Source organism: Capsicum annuum, unplaced genomic scaffold (assembly GCF_002878395.1).
Source record: "Capsicum annuum cultivar UCD-10X-F1 unplaced genomic scaffold, UCD10Xv1.1 ctg81071, whole genome shotgun sequence".
NCBI lineage: Eukaryota > Viridiplantae > Streptophyta > Magnoliopsida > Solanales > Solanaceae > Capsicum > Capsicum annuum.
The window spans coordinates 33,451-39,466 of record NW_025891766.1 but is presented as its reverse complement, the minus strand read 5'-3'; positions in this window follow the sequence as shown (position 1 = coordinate 39,466).

Here is a 6,016-nt window from a genome sequence, read left to right as displayed (position 1 = left end):
CGGGATTCACATACTACAGCAAGCCTCTAATCTTCTCCAAAATGTATTGAAAGCATGCTAAGGCAAGAAACCACAATCAATTAATCCATATTTCTAAGGAAGTAATGACACTTAATCTATCTTTCAATCTCATTTATGGTTTCGATTAGGTCAACAACAGTGGACCTAATCGAAACCACAAATAAGAAGGCATGGGATGCAATTTAAAATTCAGAAATTTCCACCTTCGCTTAGATTCCTTACTTTAACTATTGTTGCTATTGGTGCAAATTTTCTAGACTTACTGTACATCATTTTAACCCTCGATGGCTGTAAGGCTACTTTCTTGGTTTTCTGCTATTTTCTATCTAAGTGATAATTCCGACCATGCTACCTAGTCACATCTCCCTAGCAAAGTGTCCATCTGCATTATTTTTCTTTTAGAGAGAGAACACATAAATTTACATTACCGAATACACTTTTATATTTGTACTTGATTCAGATTTCTTGATACAATACGACCAGAAAGATGGACTCGTGTAAGAATGCAATGAGCCTGGGCTTGGAGTGTGCGAGTAAAGGACTTAAACACACACTAAACTAACCCTAATATCACACTTGGAGTGTAAAAAAGATCCCTGGAACACAACAAGGCATCCCTTAAATACACTTGAAGGGAGCCTAGCTCTTAAAAGGGCATTTTGGATATTTTGTAGTTTATTTATAACCTAGTATAAATAGAACATTGTTGGGTTTTTAGACTTAGATTATTCATGATATTGTAAATCTTGAAACACAAAGAAACATAAGTCCTCTCTCCTTGAGGCACCAAAACTGAAATTAGGCATAGAGAGTGTGGAATCACTCTTGTTGATCTCATGGCTTGGAAACGTGATGCTTGGGAGGTAGATTCTAACCTTGTATTTTTATAAGAGATAGGTAAACATTGTGTGTAGTTTTAAGGGTCCAAGAGTGGAATATTCCCTAGGGTTCTTAAGATTATACATTCATTAAGTCTATCTAACTATCCTTTTACTTGTATTGTAATCTTGTAGTAGCCTGTGTTCTTGTAATCATTTCTATCTCTTATTAGTTAAACCATGTGTTATTCCTATCTTGTTATTATTGTTAATCTCACCATATTATTGCTGTTTTGGTGCATTTACACCTTCAATATCTTGTTGTTATTGTGTTTTTATTATTGTTGTAGTGAATCCGAGAGTGGTTACCCAAGGGGTCCTCAATTCTTTAAACTTGTAGACTGATTTGGTGTTTGTTTCATGTTTTCCTAGTCTTTACCATATTATTTGATATCAAGGAATTTCTTGATCTTGTTCCTACAAGATCAAATCTTGGGCTAGCTCACTTGAAAAAAAAAAATTGAAAATTTCAGAAAAAGAACAATCTGTCCGTTTTGTGTTCTTGGCCAAAAATTGTGTTCTTGTTGTGTCTTGGCCGAGATTTTTACTTGTATTGAGTATTTATAGTGTTAGTTTTGTTCTCCGCTAACAATTTGAGTCTAAATCTAAGTTTGAGCTTGTATTTATTGAAGTTATAGTCATGAACTTGGAAATTCCAATTTGTTGTTGAACATTGTTGTGGTGGACTGTTTTGGCCTTGTGGCCTTCATTTTGTTATTGTTATAAGCTTTTCCACGTGATATTGTTGTTCATTGGTGTCCTAAGAACCATTTTGTTGAAGTTGTAGTTGTCTTGGCCAAGTGTTGAAGATTTTGTATTATGAAAATTGGAAGTTGGCCATGTGAAATTGTTGGTGTTCTTGGAGATTGTTGTTGGTTGTTCTTGGTGATTGTTGATTTTGTTCTTGAAGTTCTTCACAACCTTCATAGCTTGTTAAAATAAAGTGAACTTTAGATCTATAAAGGTGAAGGGAAAAAGGTGAAGCTTTGTTAGTCTTGAAAGACTTACCATCACTCATTAACTAGTCAATCACATCTCAACCACTTTCCAACATTTTTCCATGATTTAAGGACCAATGTTTTAAGGAGAAGTACAAGAAAAAGTCAAGCCTTAAAAATTGAAAATTGAAAAAGGCTCCAAGACTTATTTTTTCCTCCTAAAATAAAATTCCACTTTTGACCAAAACATGAACATTTGAGAATAACAATTCATTAGAAAGATCGCAACCAATACATGGCTGCCACGTCAAGTTACTGTTCACGAATCAAATTTTGGGTCAAATTTCAAATTTCGTAGTTTCCGTTTGTTGATCCTCAGTTTCAATTTCGTTGGTTCCAATACAAATTGGTAAACTAGTACTCATCTACTAGATTGTTAGTTAGTCTTTGTGTTCGTTCATTTGTGTTAAACGTTTGTTGTATGTTTTTCTCTTTTGTGAATTCGTTGTATCTTATTGGTTCAAGTCCGTAAGTAAATTTTCTTTGAGTCAACTCAAACAAAAATCTATTCCGGACCAAGGTGGACTCCTTCCGTAATCACTCATGAAGTATAAGCCGGCTTTCAACACTTGTAAAACCAAGTGTGAGGTAAAAATCGAGAGTGAGAGTGTGGTGAGGCATTTTTGAGCTAACAAGTTTATTTGTTTTGTTGTTTGTTGTTGTCTTTTCTTTTAGGTACCATGGCTGCCACCAATCTCGATTCCACGTTTGACCGTATCACCGACAATATTAAAGACATGAAATGACACGTTGAATGGTTACGTCAATTGGTATACACACTTATCCCAACAAATCCAAAACCGAAGGTCCAAACACCTTGCGGTGATATCTTCTCGAAGGAAGTTGCTGCCCAAACTTGTGAAGGAATTTCACACCAAGGTAAAGACAAACATACTCATAAACGTCAAGGTAAAATAGCTATCTCTTATACTTTGGTACATGTGGATGATGAACATGTGACTAATAAGACATTGAGTGTGAGTAGTATTTTACCTACATATGAGTATATTGATTCCTTACCACTTGTAGAAGATGTACATGTTGTGCGAGTGGATACACTAGTTGATCCTATAGATGACCGAATCGACTCTTCTAGTAATTTTGATTTGTGTCCACCTAGTGTTGAAGCTATTATGTTGAATGAAAGTACATCGTCGTATGAAAATTGTGTTGACCAACTTGTGTGTAAAATTTGCCCACCACTTGAGAATATGTGTGATATGATTAATGAGTCTCAAGTGAGTAAAGAATTTGAAAATGTTGGTCAAGAAAAAAGGAGTGAACCCGTGAGCCTATATTGTTGTAAAGATTCTAATGTTTGCTTGTCTCATAGGGTTAATCGTGTGTTTGACATATCTTTGAAACTTGATAATGATTCCTTAGAGAGTGAAAGTTCCAAATCTGTCCGCGGGTTAGATCATTCACTCTTTAGGTACAATGTCTTGTTTGAAGATAGTTTAAACACTCCTAATAGACCTCGTGATGAAAATGATGGTATATCTTGCCTTAGAAGCTACAGCCTGTATGCTAACCCACTATGGTGTGACAACATTCCTCCTAAAGATGAAAATCTCTTCTTGGAAGATGAGAGTACTCTTAAGGGTAAGGAATGTGTAGTCTTGAAAACTACTTCTTCTACTTTGTGTCACTTTTTCGAGGACACCATAGTAGAAGTAGAATTGAGTGCAACCTTTATCTACTCTCTCTTTACATGTGATGATATGTATGCTAATGTAGAGAGTAAGCCATGTGGTTGTGGTAAAGACTACGGGAAATGGGTGTGTTATTTAGACCCATGTCCATGGCCACTCTCCCCATTTGATCCCGGTGCCATCTTAGGGTGGGGAAGATTTACTTTAGGCTTAGGTGCGTTTATTTTGGGTGCTTATCATATCTAATCCTTGGTTAATTTTTCAATGGCTTCATAATGTTTAACACTAAGGATTCTTGGTTATATGTCAAATATGAACCACCTTGACATGTCGAGACTTGTTGTTGAGCCGAGACTTGAACTCAAAGGGTCCTCAGTTTTTTTTTTTGGTGTGGGCAGCTTTGAGTATTTTGAATGCATCCCATTATTGTTTATTTTTGCTAATAATAACCCTCATGCCATGAGGAAGTCTGCTTTTTTGTCTCTCTTTGATTTTGCAAGGCATGGATTCGAGGTCGAATCCTTTTTAAGAAGGGAAGAATGCTACAAGTACGACCACGAAGATGGATGCATGTGAGAATATAATGAACCCAGGGCTTGGAGTGTGCGAGTGAAGGACTTAAAATACACCAAAACGACCCTAATCTCACACTTAGAGTGTAAGGAAGAGCCTTGGAACACAACAAGGCAGACCCTGAATACCCTTGAAAGGAGCCTAGCTCTTAAAAAAGCATTTTGGACATTTTGTATTTTATTTGTAACCTAGTATAAATAGAACATTGTAGGGCTTTTAGACTTAGATTATTCATGATGTTTTAAGTCTTGAAACACAAAGAAACACAAGTCCTCTCTCCTTGAGGCACCAAAATCAAAATTAGGCATATAGAGTGTGGAATCACTCTTGTTGATCTCATGGCCTGGAAACGTGATGCTTGAGAGGTGGATTCCAACCTTGTGTCTTCGTAAGAGATAGGTGAACGTTGTGTGTAGTGTTAAGGGTCCAAGAGTGGAATATGATCTTGGGTTCTTAAGATTATACCTTCATTAAGTCTATCTAACTATCCCTTTACTTTTATTGTAATCTTGTAGTAATTTGTGTTCTTGTAACCATTTCTATCTCTTGTTAGTAAAACTGTGTGTTGTTCCTATCTTGTTATTTTTGTCCATCTTGCCATATTGTTGTTGTTTTGGTGTATTTACATCTTCAATATCTTGTTGTTATTGTGTTTTTATTATTGTTGTAGTGAATCCGAGAGTGGTCACCAAAGGGGTCCTCGGTTCTTCAAACTTATGGACTGATTTGGTGTTTGTTTTGTGTTTTCCTAGTCTTTCCCATATCATTTCTCATGTTTCAAGATAATTTCATCGGCCAAATTCACTAGAAGTTACTTTCTACCCTATCTCTTCTTCAATTAGCTCTTTGATGATATATTCTTTCATCTCCCCTTTTCCTTGCAGGCATTCTCCTTCAGCTCCTTCTGGTGTATAATCATCTTCTCGATCAACCTTTCCATATATATTTGGGCCAGGGGAACTTCTATTAGCTTTTCGTTCTTGTTTGATGCTGTGCGAGGCTTCGAACTCCTTCTTAAAGTCCAATGTACACTTAAAGTTAAGTCTAATCGATATTGGATCTCTCCAATGATAAGAAATATTGATCCCTTTTCAAAACTTGACATACATAAACACGAGCAACAACTGTCAGTAATTCGTAATAGGGTATCTGCACCATTTTCATGGGACCCTCAGCCTTATCATTTCAAGCCCATCAAACTTAATTGTACAATCCAGGATCTTGTTTGAATGATCCGTGCCTAATCGGTTAAAAACTGCATTCATAAAAACATTGTACTTTATGTGTGTTGTCCCGATGACCTTATCAGTAATACTTAACTCCCACACATAACAGTGGGTCTATCCATCTGTACGCACTTTATTCTTCCTAGCCCATCTATGGCTTAAATTAAATAAACAGATGACTAGAAAGTTGCAACAGATGCCACATCTGTTTAAATTATGAAGTAATTGCAGACATCTATTATGACAGATGATCAATCTATTGCAATATATGACATATTTGTTGGAAAAGCAAATAGATTTATTCATCTGTTGCAAGAGATTGTCAATATGTTGTAAGTTATCTGACTGATGGAATATATTTTGTAATAAATTACCCATCTGTTAGATTTATTTTAAAGCAATTTTCTTTTCTTTCCAAAACACAATAAAAGATAAAATGTTGTATTTAGATTCGTTTTTTTTAGTTTACATATTTGAAAAGTCACCAATTTTATTTAATTAAGGGATATGAACAATCGTGGCATTTTTGTTTGACTAACCCCTTCCAATTCAATCATTTATAAATAGGTTCCTCTAGCCTCCTTGTTCACTCTCACTCGTTCATTCTACTACACTTACAATACAAATATGACTGATCCAGATTCGTACAAGAAGATTCATATTGAGTC